The sequence below is a fragment of the Talpa occidentalis genome, unplaced genomic scaffold (assembly GCF_014898055.3).
Source record: "Talpa occidentalis isolate TD23 unplaced genomic scaffold, MPIMG_talOcc4v2.1 talOcc4.8, whole genome shotgun sequence".
Lineage (NCBI taxonomy): Eukaryota > Metazoa > Chordata > Mammalia > Eulipotyphla > Talpidae > Talpa > Talpa occidentalis.
The window spans coordinates 14199086-14215073 of NW_023605194.1; the positions used below are offsets into that span (position 1 = coordinate 14199086).

Consider the following 15988-nt stretch of genomic DNA (forward strand, 5'->3'; position numbering starts at 1 on the left):
GGAGAATTAAAATACAGAATCTCTAAAAATATATTTCTCTGTTCTCCCAATCCTGCCACAACCAGAAAAAGGCTCAGAGGGGGTGCAGAACAATTTTTTCCAGTGGCAAAATGCAACTGACTTGCTATCCACAGTGGCCCCGCCCTCACCCCCTTGCCCTAGTCAGAACACAATGGCCTACAGAGGGGGCTATCAGACATACCAATTCTGCCCTCTACTTGGGCATCTGGGATACACATAGTGGGGACAGAACAGTCATGCTGGAATATGCTGGCACAAAAGAAGCATAGATGTTTCTATAATATAATGACCACTGTGTAAGAATTTAATTGTTCTTAAAAGTCTGCTTATTGTATGACTTTTTAAATTTTATGATCATAAAGTCACAGTGGGACTCTAATTAGCAAGACGGAGAAAGGCACCATTTCTCTATTTGAGAAAAAATCATCATCCCAAATCAGGATGTTTTGATTCTCAATGGGAAGCCTATAGGCCGAATCATTACAAAATGCTGTAGTCCAGAGATAGGCATTACCAAAGTTGTAGAATTAAAAGAAAGCAAAAGAGAAAGGAAAAGTCCTTTATATAAAACAAAATATAGTCCCTTTATTTAAAAAGCAATATAAATCAACCAATAAGAGCAAAATGGAGCTAAATTGTCCCTATGAAAGAGAATTCTCAGCATTTATTGATCACATTAAAAATCAAAAGTTGATAAATAAAATGATAAAGAGTTCCCATTCTAGACCTGCACATATACAGAGAATATATTTGACTTCTTAAAAGGTCCATCTAGAAAGTCTGCCATTCTCTAGTTTACAAATCCTTGTGCTCTTCCAGTTCATTATACCCAAAGCATTCCACCCATCACATCTTGCGGTCAAATTTTTCAGCCAAGTCACTAGTCCCGTCCTGGTTGTTTTCAACTCACAGATAAGTCACAAGCATTTCTCTGTATTTATGTCACTATAATACCCACTATATTCAGTTTTCAGTGCACATCTTTCTCATTACAATGAGTATTCTAAATGCTTTAAATGTATTCCAAGAGTGTAAACTGTAATTGTCCATGATTTAAAAATAATGGAAAAGTAACATCATATATAACAAAAAGTACAAAATCTCCACTTTTAAATGTAAAATCATTCATTGTAGTATATTGCCTGTTGACCAAGGAACACCCTTAATATCATGTTTATATACACAATTCACCCATGTTACAAAGAATATCTTCCAAATTTTCAAGATAACTTTCTTTAATCTACGAATAAAATGATAAAAACAGTAAAACCTAAGCTTAATGCTGAAAAACAAAAACAATTCTTGGTTAGGTAAAAATGCTTTCCTGCATCTTTTTAAAGGAATGAGAATTTTCTAGACCAGCTATTAATGAAAATTTCTGGCAATTATTTTTGGATAAATAACAATGTCATATTCAATACAGAGAAAAGTCTGTTGTCCTAATATCCAATTAAAGCATGGGGTGGGGCAGAGAAATGATTGATTAAAGGGAGAAACGGGGCATGAAAGAAGAATATCTGAGTATCACATAGTTATTAAGAAATGCACTGATTCACTACCCTAACCCAACTTATCAACAAAGGCATCAAAAGATTTTGCAACCAAAGGAACTCTTGAGGAAATCATTGGAAACTGTTAATAACCTAGTGTTTCCTTATTCCACTGACACAGGAATTCAAACAACTTTCTAATAAAGACGTGGGTCTGGAAAGAACAAAAAATAATCTAATTATAATTTCATCTTCCCACTAGTAGAGCCATTGCCCGAATAGTCCCTTTAGAGGCTAAGGAAGATCAAAAGAAAGTTCTCCATTTGCTCTAGATGCATGGTGAGTGTACTTCAGAGGAAGATGAATTATAAACTAACTTTATCAAGTTTCACTTGGTAGGGGTTCAAGGTAGAAATCTCAGAATTTCAATTATGCCAGAGGCTTCAAATGCAATACTCCTGTGAATCTATCAGTGTTGAAGAGATGAAAACTTTTGCCTATTTCCCTTCCTTCAGTTAACTCTTGGCCAGAGCACACTAACACTCTAAACCACAAAGTTAATTTTTCACTTTCTATTCCAAATCCTGGATTTAGAAAAAAAAAAATCTGTTTCTTTCCAAAGCATAAGGAAAGGTATTCTCCTACTTCTAAAAACTATGTCTATATAATGTTGTAGGGAAAAACCCCTCACTTCAGGTGGGCTTCATGTTCAAAATAATTTTATTCCCAATATAAAAGGTGGTCAAAACTAATTTTTTAAATTGTTGCTAGTTGTCATGTTCACTTTCCTATTTTCAATAAAAATAGGAATTTCATGCCTGAAATTGATCAATAAAGGAAGCAATTCATTAGGAAAACATATCATTCAATCTGGACTGGAGAGCTTGCAAATTCACAGTGGGAGTAACTCTGGTATGCAACTTATTCATGGAATTTACTATTATATACATTTGTAGCTCATCAGAACCCTTTTTGAATTGTGTCAGCTCAAGGATTAAGGCTTCCCCTTCAAACATCAACCATGGATGTAAGGGAGGGTGGTGGTTATGCAGCAAGTCATCTCATTAAGAATACTTGAAGTTGTGATGTGATTTGGATTAATGTCTTTTCTAACTTAAAATCTGTTTACAATTCAATAGTCTTCAGGTCATAAGCTCTTATATATGCTACCACAGGAGCTATATAGTCTGCCATTCTAGTCCACACTTAAAATACACACTGTGTATTCTGTTCCATACTTTAGTTTTTTAAACTAACAATACAATAACCATTCAATATACATCCATATCATTCAGTGTATGACAGTTGCAGTGTATGACCATCTGATTGCCATGCCCCACTTTCAGATTTTTTAAAAATCATAATCAGATCTATAATGAACATCATTATACATATAATTTGCATATTTTTAGAGATAAAATTTGAGTTAAATTCCAAGAAATGTAATTGTTCGGCCAAGGGACAGAGACATTTGACCTCTGATAAACACTGACAAGTTACTTTCTATGAACTCTTAACTTTTTAATAGTCTTATCAGTGTATACATTAGAATGTACAATTTCTTTTCACAGGAATCGTACCTATTCCTAACTTCTATAATTGATGAAAACAATAATGTACAAAGGAAAGGAATCAGGATTACTATCAACTTCCCAGAAAAGATGAGACTGCTGAAGTCTGGTGTTTTTAAATTAAAAACAAAATAAACCCAAAAATCAAGCTATAAAAATAAATGTTTAATTCAAATACATCTTGTGTCTAAAGGTTACTATTTTTTAAATTCACACATAGAAAATGGTGTTGGGTATTAGAACAGATGCAGTAGAACCTAATAGAGCATTTCTAGAAATACAGCAGAATACCCAACAGTGACCTTACAGAATCATGATAGACAGTTTCAAATAGTAATAACCAAAAATATGATATTTTGAGAAATACTACTGAAAAAATGAAAAGTTATTTCATATCCCATATTTACATTAAGCCCAAGCAGATACTGGTATTATATAAATACATCCACTTCAAACAAAATATCAGAGTAGCCTTTTTATTAGTATTCAACCAAGTGTGAAAATGTAGAAAAATCTCTATAAGTTGTTGAATTTAATTTTTCACCTTCTGCTATGATTTTATGTCCTCAGCCATCTAGATTGTATTTACTGTACTACTGGGAAACTGTATTTGCTCACTAACAAAAGTAAAAAGCTCTATCTTTCCTCTTGTGTTTGCACAGTTATCCCCAGATACTTGTATCATTTTCTAAATGAGCTGTTTTCGCCCACCTCAGAAGAAATTCTTGAAGATGTCATTATTAATATTAGCTCGAGAATATGCTATACTCCCTTACCATATGGTTGTTTCTGTACTATTTATGAACAATGGTTTTTTTTTTAATTTTTTTTTATTTTTAAAGATTTATTTATTTATGCATACAAGAACCAGGGTACTGGCCAGAGGTGTGGGGGGGTGAGAGGATCCAGAGACAGAGTGGGGAACAGAACGGCAGACCAGCCGAGATATACTGCTGAGGGGAGGAGTGGGTGAGTCAGGAGAGGTCTGCTGCGCCATGTGGATAGCTTCTTGGCCAGGGATGGAACTCGTGCTACAGTGGCTGCGGATAGCTTCATAGGTTGCATCTTAACCCCTTGCACCACCAGGGAGGCCCAACAATAGTTTTTTAAGCTCAAAGTAAATTCCTCATTTCTACTCCAACTTGTCCAACAACCCAGTCTTTGAAAGGCCCTTAGTGACTGTGATAGTTAATTTTATGAGTTTACTATACTGACAACAGAGTGCCCAGATTAAACATTATTTCTGGGTGTTTGTGAAGGTTAGCCTGAGAATTAATGAGACTAGCATTAGCATCAGTGGACTCAGTAAAGCATACTTGCCCTCCCCAGTGTGGATGGGTATCATCCGACCCATTGAAGGCCTGAGTAAAAACAACAGGCAGAGAGGTAGGAGGAATTTGTTTTTTCTGCTTTACTGTTTGAACTGGAATATCTTATCTCTTGCTTGTGGACCAGGATTTATATCATCAGTTCCACTGGCTCTTAGGTCGTTGGACTTATACAGAATTATACCACGTTTTCCTGGCTCTCTAGCTAGCAGATGGCAGACACAGGACTTCTCAGGCCCCATAATCACATGAGCCAATTCCTCATCGTAATCTTTCTCCCTCTCTCTATATATGTATATATGCACACACATACATATTTGATATACAGCTACATCCATCCATGTCCTATTGGTTTCATTTCACCAAAAGACCTTAAAAAATATGGTGCTTTTATCTGAATCACTGTCACTTTCTTTACTATCACATACACACACATATATACCTCTTCTGAAATAGTTTTTAAACTTAAAATATATTTATATATGTATGCTTTTTTTTTTAAGAACCTTACTTTTTTTAAGATTTATTTATTTATTTATACAAGCAGTGGGCACAGTCAGAAGCACGGGAGGGTGAGAGAATTCATCAGAGCCAGAGCAGGGAACAGAACAGGAAGACTGACGAAATATACTGCTAAGGGGAGCAGCGGGCGCCACAGAAGAGGTCTGTTGCGCCATGTGGGACCCTCCCGGTGGCTGGGGATTGAACCAGCACTGCAGAGGCTGCGGGCAGCTTCGCAGCCCAGCGCTCAACTGCTGCGCCACCAGGGGAGGCCCCATGTATGCTTTTTTTATAAGCTATTTGGGGAAAAAAAAAAAAAACCCATGGCATACTTGTGCACAGGAGAAATCTGAAATGATGCTAATGTTAAATGTTAAAACTAGTATTTTCTCCTAAACATTTGGTATCACAGACCAAATTTTGGTGTTTTTCTCATGAGGGAGACCCTACCTTTGATTTTCCAGGTAGGTAAAGAGATCATATAGAAGATTCCTCTATGAAAACACATTGTTGGTGTATTTAAAACTTTTTTTAAACTTACAAGAAATGTCTGCTTGTGTTAAAAAAAAAAAAGAAAGATACAAAAGGGAAAAAAAAGATGAATTGTAGAAAAGAGTCTATAAAATGAAGTTAGTTTTCCAACTTTCTAGAAGAAACTATTTTGGCCACTTTCTTGTGATTCTTTCCATATACCTTCCCAGCCACTTTTACAAAAATTGTAGAATGCACATTCTCTACATTTTGCCTTGTTCCACTTAAGAGTGTATCTTTGAATCTATTCTATTTCAGAACTTATAGATTTACATAATTTATTTTTAGATGGTTGCACAGGATTCCAAAGAATAGAATCCAAATTCCAGCAATGTATGTACATTTCTGCATGGTATAATCTTCACTATAAAACTACTATTTGTTTTGTACTGCAATGAATAATGAGTGTATAAATTTGCTATGTACTACTCCTAATTATGGATAACTATTTAAAAATTACAGTGCGAGTACAAATGTATCAATTGGTTAAACTGGACAGGTGCTGTATAATCCCATCAGTGTCAATTTGTTCAATCATGTTTCAGGTAAGTTAACCTATTAATCACCCCTCACATTTGGCAAAGGTTTTACATGATCTATTGTCACTAAGCTGAGAAAAAAAAAATCATACCACAAAGTGTTTTCTTTCCTGAAAGCATTGCTGGCAATGCCTCTAACATCCTTTCATAAGATAAAAGTTGGAAATCTGAGAGAAGATTAACTTCCCCAATGATTTACTTAAAAACAGCATTGTTGTTCGGGGTAGACAATCTTTATGATGGCTCCCCAAATGATTTTACCCTCTTGGTATTCACACTTGTATATAGTCCCCTTGCACTGCATCGTGATTGATCTGAGAGCACAAGAGCATATGACAGAGGTCATGCTATGTTTGCAAGATCAGGTTATAAAAAGGCAGCCTTCCATCTTGGAGTCTCTTTCCCCACCCCTCTTCCTTACCCACACACTCACTTGTTCTGCGGGAAGCCAGCAGCCGTGTCTTGAGGACGCTCAGACAGTCCTGTGGCAAGGCTCATATCACAAGGAAATGAGGCTCTCCAACTCACATGGCAAGGAGCTGGTGGTCTCCAGCTCACAAGAAACTCATAAAGAGTGCTAACAACCAAGTAAGCTTCTTTGGAACAAATTCTTCGGACCCAGTCAAGCCTTGTGATAACTGACTAAAGCTCCAGCCAACAGCTTGACTGCAACCTCAAGAGAAGCCTTGTATGAGAACCATTCAGCTAAACTGCTCTTGGATTCATGATCCATAGAAATTATTAAATTCTGAAATAATAAATGTTTAAATAGGAAATGTTTGTGTCCTTGAACTGTTAAGTGTAAGGGTGGTTTAATACATGGCAATAGATAAATACAGTATTCTGAGTTTTGGTTATTTTAACATCAGAGAGTGCTCACGTCTGCTTCCACATGGAAACAACGAGATACAAATTCTTCCTCCATTGCCCCATAAAATCAGAAATTCCTGAAAGAAGCACCTCTCAAACTTGAGCAAAACAGCAACTTTTGAAAGAAGAAAAAAAAAGCAATACACAGAACCTTAAAAGGTACTTGGGTAGCTGGTATCTGTGAAAGGTGAAGAAGGGAAAAGGAAAAGAGGGGAGGTAGCTGAGAGGGATATGAATGGGCTTTTGCAATTACTTCAGGGCTGGTCTGCACATTTCGGCTGTGATTACAGACACAGTAAGTTTTCTAAGAAAGAATACAGTGAACAGGTATGGATCTAATACTAAATAAAAGAGAAGGGACCCATGACAGTCACTCTGTAAGAAACGATTCAATAAGAGAACAGAATCATAGTGCAAGAATATATTATAAAATAGGGCCTCCCCGGTGGCGCAGCGGTTGAGCGGAGGAGGGTCCCGTATGGCGCGCAGACCTCTCCTGCCGCCCGCTGCTCCCCTCAGCAGTGTACTTCGGTCCTTCTGCCTGCTCTGCTCCCCGCTCTGGCTCTGGTGAATTCTCTCACCCTCCCGCGCTTCTGACTGTACCCAGTGCATGTATAAATAAACAAACAAACAAATAAATAAATAACTCTTTAAAAAAAAAAGAATATATTATAAAATAGAACCCCTAATCCCTAAATGAATGTGGTTCTCATGTCCGAGGTTTATAACTCTGCATTTAAGTTGTATCTTCATCAGAATCGGATTACTACATACAGGATTTGGAGCTCTTAACTATCTTGGGACTTCCTCTGTAGGTCATATCTAACTTTATCATTTTGTTCCATAATAATGAGAAAAATGTCTAACTTCGAGGCTGAAAACATACTATAGAGAGCATCTGAGTAAATCAATACATAAATAACACTGAACATATTTTGTCTTGTAATAATAATTTTACTAATTACATATAATTTAATCATGTTCATTGTCAAACATAAAAATTACTGAAACATTTTTGAAAAGTAGAAGGAAAAAATTACCACAAATCTAACAGCTCAATCACTGTCAACACTTTGGTTAACATCCATCTAACATACACATAAAGGCATCTCTACTTACTAGAGTAATACTCTACTGAACTGCTCTGCAACCTCCCCATCTTCATTCTGAGCAAATAAATATTATTAATATTAACAGCTATACTGTATCTCAATGTTATATGTAGTTACCACATCTTATTTCACCAGACCATTTCAGAGTTCAGGTTTTTTCTAGTTTTTTATTATTTTACAGATATTATTTTCATCTTTATGTGTACAACTATCCCCATGTGTGCTCAGTTGGTAAATTCTGTGGGACAGGATTGCACCAAAGACTATAAAACATTTTAACATATGTATATGAACCTTCAGAAAGAGTCATCAAGACAATGTATTCTTTTAAAGTGCAGCTAGAGTAGAGAAGCTATCTTTCACATCTGTTATAAAACAATATGGTTAATGGTGAGACAATTTTTTTTCAAAAATTTATTTATTTATTTATACAAGCACTGGGTACAGTCAGAAGCGCAGGTGGGTGAGAGAATTCACCAGAGCCAGAGCGGGGAGCAGAACAGGCAGAATGACGAGGTACACTGCTGAGGGGAGCAGCGGGCGGCAGGAGAGGTCTGCACACCATGTGGGACCCTCGCTGGGCAGCCGGGGATTGAACTGGCACTGCAGAGGCTATGGGCAGCTTCGCAGCCCAGGGCTCAACCGCTGGGCCACCGGGGAGGCCCAATGGTGAGACAATTTTAAGGACTGTATATTTCGATAATAGTTCATGATGAGGGGAAAATTATAACAAATGTTTTAGTAAAACAAGATAAAAAATTTTTTACACAGCTTTCCCAGGTATAATTACTATCAATAGTAAAACTACTATCAGTTGCTTTGTAGCCCTTCCCCCTAACCTATATTGAGCTGCACACAGTGAAAAGTAAATCACTGCATTAAATCACTGAATTTTACTGATGTTTATATTCAATTGCACAAATCGCCTACTTCTATTATTACAGGCTATCTCTGGGTAATTTATTCCTGGTTTGTATTTATTAACTTGTATCTATATTTTCCAAACATTTTACAATGAGCCTGTGTTATTTTTAGTTAGAAACAAACATTCAAAATAAATAATGTTGAATATACATATACACACGGGGTGTGTTACAATATGGCAGCAATTTGTTTGAATCTATATAAATTTTAAATCACTGAAAATATGATTTTTAAAATATTACATACTGTTGATTTCTTAAGATGCTGAACTAAATGACTAATATTACCTGAGTGTGCCACAATTTCTCTTCACACACCAATGTCACAGAGCAGCAGAAGCAGAGGCAAGACAGAAAGGGTGGTCAAGTGATCTGTGCTATGACCTTGGGCAAGTCCAGGAAATATTACATTTCCTGTGTAAAATGAGAAAGCTGAACTAGATGACCTCTAAGGTCTAGGAATAGTTCTTTCCAACTAGCATTTTCTTTCTTACCATGTACATAGTGCTCCTATTAATTCTCCATCCCCAGAAAACCTACTTACTCATTCTTAGAAGTCAGCACCTGGCTATTTCTGGTAAGCAGAAAGCCCTAGTCTGGCTAACTACGGCCTATGAAGGGGCTCAAGATACCATAAAGAGGCTGTATTGTTGTGGCTAAAGCAACAGTTGTTTCAAGAGGGACAGTCTGCTTCCCCTTACTTTACTTCTAACTCCAGGAGGTTCATCAGGACACTACTTTCTATTGTTGGGAAATGAACTGTAAATCCTATCCTTATGGCTTCAACTGCCAACATGAATTTAGAAGATACTACATGACAGTACCCAGGAGAGCAGAAAGAACCATTTCAAAACTGAAATGTGTCAACTTTAAAAGGGAAGATGTTCTTTCTAAACAATGCAAGGAAATGTTCACATGAGATATTAAAAACTTGGAGAAAGCACAGTACAAATACTGTCCATTTATAATACAAATTGACAACACTGGGCTATTGGTTAAAAGAAAGAAATCTAGGTAGGAAAATCATTTTAAAAGAAATGCAAATTACTGAGCCTTACTCCAGACCTAAAGAATCAGGAAAGTGTGAAGGTGTAGTCCAGCAATCTAAGATTTAACAAATCCCTCCTTCTGTCTCCTCCACAACCCTAAGGGCTTTCCAAGCATGCTTAAGCCTGAGAACCACTAATCTAATAGGACTCTTGCTAACACAGGGAGCAGAAAGCAGAAAAGTCCCTCTAAATAACTGACACAGCTCCACAAGTGCAATTTCTCTTCAGTCGACCAGTCTAACTTGGCTTTCAAGCATTAATCCCACTTCTGTTGCTCAGAGTTTCTCCTTGTGGAGTTAATTACCACTCTAATCTTTAGTTTCCCTAACCATGAAATTGTTCTACTCCCTATTACCTGTAATTCCTTTAAAACAGGAGCCTGATGGAGTGAAGATGGGGATGGAAGTGGAAAGGAAAGAGGCTGGATTGTTGTGGGTGAAACAACAGTTGTTTCAAGAGGGACAGTCTACACAGGGGCAGTGAGTGGATGAACCCACAGAGGAAAGGAAACCACAATTATCTTATGTTTCATGAAAGGATACAATTAAGAATCTTGTATTGTGGGCCTCTGCGGTGGCAGTGACGCAGGGGGTTGAGCACAGCACTGTGAAGCTGTCTGCAGCCTCTGCAGCACAGGTTTGATTCCTGGCAAGCCAGGGAGGCAGATCTCTCCTGTCTCGCCTGCTGTTCCCCTCAGCAGCGTATTTCAGTCAGTCTGCCTGTTCTGCTCCCCGCTGTCTCTGGTGAAGCCTCTCACCCTCCCACACCTCTGGCCTGTAACCCAGTGCTTGTATAAATAATAAAAAAAAAGTCTTAAAAAAAAAAATCTTATATTGCCTAATAACACTAAGGGAAAAATACTTATTTTCTATATCAGCATGAAAGAATCCCTTCCTCAATTCCATCTGAGGTTTGATGGTCTAGTCATAAACACCACTTACCATTAAACATGACATTTTTAGTTATTCAGCAAATGGCAAACCAAAACCAACAGATACATGGTCTCCCGAATATAACTGGAAATGAAATATTGTCCCATGGTTTGGTTTGGTGGTTAATGGTAAGATAATTCTTTTCTGGTAGGAGGTTATATTTATTTATACATTGTATTTTCTAAAACGTGAAACATGGCAGTTTAAGCTTTGTTCGGTTGAATTGAATTTATGCACTGGCTTACACTCAGAAACTTGAATATATTTAGCATTTTCTATTGCTCACAGTATGACATGACTTTCCAGTTTTCCAACCTGGGGATAGTTCAAGATCCACATTTAGCTGTAACATTTTAAAAAACATCCTCAGAAGTCACTTTTAAGAAATCCATGGAAAGCAAAGAAGTGCTTAAAAGTCTTTGGTATATATTCAGATGAGAGACTATAAATACCAGGCTTTGTTAGAGCTAAGTAGTTTGTCTATCTTTAAAGTGTCATCATCTAAGATGACAGACTCAAACATCAGAATCTTGGGTTATTGAATTTTTTTTGTTTTTCTTCCAGTTCAAACAAAAACAATTACAGACTAGATACTAAAATGATACTAAAATGTCTCTTTTCTTAAGAGGTGAATGGAAAACAATTACATTTTATTTTATTATTGAAAAATATCAATCTTAAATTATAAAATTTAGCTAAAAAATTACTTGACCTATCAAAAAGTATAAATTTTTAAAATATAAGCAAAGTTATATTTACAAAAGGCATCAAAATGTCCATGAAAGATATATTAATTTAAAGATGCACCACATAGGAATGAACATTTCTATGTAAACCTTGCTCATAATACTGATTTTAGAACAAAATATGTACATATAAGCATCAGATCCCTCAGGCAAGATATCTATAACCACCAAATATAATCTTGTGATTTTTTTCAAAAAAGAAATAAAGTGAACGCAAAAATAAACTCAGATCTCCTAACTCGTTAAGTAAAGGGGCTGTTTCTGTCATGTGTCTCATAAGAAACAAAAGTTCTACAGATATTAACACATTTTAGGGCAGACTGATTTCTCTATCTGATGTACATATTTGAGATACTTTTTTTAAGGTAAACTCAGTACTTAGCAGCATACCTCCTCAGTCTTTGCTATAATAATGTGCATTATGAACCTTTAAGAGAGAGTGTATGGGAAGCAGTTTCTCAAACTATTTGGAATTATTTTTCCTGGGAAATGTCTTCGAATTTATGTCTATAGGGAATAAGGTTTCTCATGCAAAAACAACAGATATTATAAAGGGTTAGCCTTGAGGCTAAAAAGGATCCACATTAGTTCTTTAGGTCTAACTTCCACCTGTGACATTTGAATTCCTTTTCATTTCTGCCAACTGGTCTTTGACTAGGTCTATCTACTTGCTGACCTTAAACAGAATACTAGTTTAGAGCTTATTATACATAAAACTTAATTTCCTACAGTTACTAGGTTTAACTCATCTGCACTTCAGTACCTTTCTTGTTCACAGAGGTTAAGAAGGAAGCAAGTTATGATCCCAGGAACTGAAAATAGAAAAACAATTGAATACAATACAATGAACCTATGATTTCTGCTATTTGTTATTTATAAAAAGTCATGAAGTATATGTTTATACTACATAAATTTTAATAAAGCACATGCGAATTTAAAAAATTAAAAATAAACTTATTTGTAAAGTAACTATATTTTAAGAACACTGCTTCTACTACGAAATCCCATTCCCCAGAAATGGGCTTATCTGAATAGTACAGCTGCTCTGCCAACTGGATGGATCCCAAGTAAATTTCAAACTGATACTTGGCAAAATATTCCTGTATGCAGGATTTTACATGGAACCCAAATTAAAGATGCATTCTGGAATTGCCCTGAGAACCAAACTATTGTCTGGAAACACGAATAAATGCAACTTATCCTCTTTATGCTAAATTTGCTAGATGAGCAGTTTAAATACTTCAAATTCTGTGTTTGAATTCTGCTTACGTCTATTCTGTATTAGACTACTGGCATCTAACACTGGATTAGGATAGACTGCCATCTGGTAGTTATAGCAACCCTTTACTAATTTGGTTGGAAGCTGAAGATCATGAGCCTCAAAGAAATGCAAACCAGGTTTATTACTATGAATATATCAAAATCTTTTTTAAAAAAAATAGCCATTCAATAGGGCTTTCACTTAAAGAGAAACACCAAGTGAGCACTTGTGTGCTCATGCATTATATAATCAACCTACAAAAGTCAAGTTTTAAAAGGGGTTAAAAGGATGAATGAATAAATTAAACCAGCAATTAGGTCCACATTCCCTTCACCCACAAGGCTGCCACTGTCCCTTTTATAAAGTCTAGGGATGAGAGCCAAATTAGCCCTATTTAAGTTGGCCATTTAATTCTAACTTCCCTTAATCATAATGTGGGTGTTCTTGGGTACACATTTTTTTCCTCTCTGTGAAGTTTCAGGTAGGCAGCACTTCAGAAGAAAAATAAATAACAGTATAAAAACAGAAACATGCAAATAGCATATGAACATGAATAAAGTGTTTTCAAACTCATCAAAATCTTATTAAATCATGAAGGAAAGTTAGAAAGGTAGAACAATGATTATCTCAGATACTATAATTTCCTACAGTTATAGTTAGGGTAATGGAAGAATTGGAAAAATTGAATCCTTAATACCTAGTTAGAAATCTGATTTTCTTCCTAGAATATGACAGGTTCTTTTCTTAACTAGGGACATTTTACTATTTACATAGCTATTAGTACTATACATATCATGGGCATGCATATATATAAAAGGGCTTTGCAGCTCAAACTTGCCCAAATCTCCCTGGGGCTCACCTCCAGTTATATTCTTTGAGCCTCACTGTTCTTCCTTTTTTCTCCCTATCTTTCCAAAGTCACCACAATTTGTTTGAGCCCAAGTGAAGGCAGCAGTGAGTGAATGCAGCATTCAATCTTACAGAGCACTTATGATTTTTGATTACATATACTCTAATTTACAGACTAGCATGCGAACACATGGACTCTCTTCCTTTGCTCTCATTCTGAATGCAACAATGTCAAGGACACAGCCATTAAGAGATGACCTAGGATTATGTAAGACTTACCAAGTTCAATAAGCTTATTCTATCCCATTATTTTACTTCAATCCTCTTGGCCTATAATAAGCCCTTTCCTTATATGGCCAGTCTCTGAAGTCTAAGATTTTATATTCCTGGCATTCAGAGAAGGAGACTTTCCTTGGATGTCTCCCTGAAGACATCTGAAAACATTCTTTGTTGATTAATTTTCAAGGTGAGAAAGATGTTCTTTCTCAGGGAGGCTTTTAGATTATCTATCCTGCTCAATAGGCTGTCAATATGTTTGTCTCTTCATTAATGTCTGGGCCACTACCAAAGAGGGGAGAAGGGAGGCTGCAGTGAAGGGCACTTAAGTCATCTCCCAAAGTCAAAGACAAACAACTCAAGGATCAGTTAATATTTGGGAAGAGACCAAATATTACATACAACACTTTGCTCTATGCTTAAGGACAAATAGTTAATGGAAAACACAACGAGGAGAGCATAATACAGCTGAAAGAACAATGATTCTAAATCAGACATGGATTGGAATTCCAATTCTGCCACTTACTTACTAGCTGACCTGGGGGTATCTTTCTTCATCTTATAATATTAATCTTGGAGAACTTATGTGAGGATTCATGATTTTATGTGAAATACCTAGCATAATATCTGGTAATGGCAGGTGTCCAAGAAATAATAGGTATAAATTATTTTTCACTTACCTGTCTTCAAGAAGAAGCTGGTCAGGAATTGGGAATCATTAAGAGGTGGTAAGCAGAAGAGTTAATTTTTTTTTAATACCCCATGAATAAGGAGACTTAGAGAAAGAGAGGTTGTGGCAGCTTATAGGTAATAGTTCTCAAAACAGCATTGTAATAAAACTGGCTCAGTCAACTCAGCTGGAATAGTGGTAATTAAAATATCCTAGGGGGAGCATTTTCATGAACCTCAACAAGTTTCTAATAGTAAGAACAAAACACAAACTCTCTTGTCTTTCTAAAAATATTGTCCAATAGAAATGTAATGTGAGTCACAGTTTTAAATTTGGTAGTAGCTCTGTATTAAAAAGTATAAAGAAACCAGTTGAATTGATTTTAATAATATATTTAACCCAATATGTCAAAATATCATTTCAATATGTATTATATATTTTTAAAAATTATTTCCTGTAATTTTTCATGTACTCTTAGAAATTTTGTCTGTATTTACACTTACTAGCACATCTCAATTAAGTCTACCTACATTTCTAGGTGTTATCAACCATATGTAGCTAATGGCTAGCATATTGGACTGTGGGGTTCTATAATTACACCACCAAGTCTGGGTCTAAAGAAGCTACCCTAATACTTATCAGTTCACTATCCTAACTAAAGACCTTAAAAGTCTTAGTAGAAAATTTCACTTTTAAAATGTATACTTCTAGAAAGCAATAAGCTAATCAGCTAACATTTCTATAGGAATGATCTGTGACTTCCAGCCACCTGGAAGTGAAGAGTAAAAAAGCAAGGAGATAAAAAGGGGTTGCTGAGAAGGGAATTTTAAGGAAACTAAAGACATATCTTATCTAGTTCACAAGTTAGCCTAGATTCTTGCCACCTAAAATTATCTCACCAATTTATTTGAGGTTGCCAAGTATAGGGTAAGGAAAAATGTCAGGCTTTTCTGCCCTCCTGCCATCAGGACAGATGATGGATCCTTGCAGTCCTGAATGCATGCCTGATGGCGGGCACCTGAATAGGGTGTAGGCATAGGTAGATGGGATTCACCTGGGCTAAGACTGTGCTTTTTAAGGGCGGCGTCATGGGGACGCTAGCAGCAGCAGCAGAAGCCGAGCAGAAGCTGAGAGAAGGCCGGAGGGCCCAGAGTGAAGACCTGCTGGGGGCTGGGAGGCCTGCCAGCTTCCTGGCCCCCCAGAACCCCTGCCTACCATATGCCTGGTGAACCCCAATAAAAGACCTGCAAAAACCCACTAAGGACTCTGACTCCTCCTTTACCCGGTCTGCTGGATCACAGAGAACCTGCACTGTGGCC

The 15988-nt window shown here is 36.5% G+C and overlaps 1 protein-coding gene across 10 annotated transcripts in view; it reads right to left on the minus strand.

The window, feature by feature from the left end:
- The window catches only part of ADD3 (adducin 3), a 115369-nt gene that overhangs the window by 72055 nt on the left and 27326 nt on the right, over nt 1-15988 (minus strand). The window contains exon 1 of one of the 10 annotated variants that reach the window (XM_054690170.1): nt 12377-12397. The exons of the other annotated variants lie outside the window; for them this stretch is intronic. The gene's annotated coding sequence lies outside the window, so the exon portion shown is untranslated. Of the gene's footprint in view, nt 1-12376; nt 12398-15988 lie in introns of those variants that run through there. 10 annotated transcript variants of the gene reach the window in all.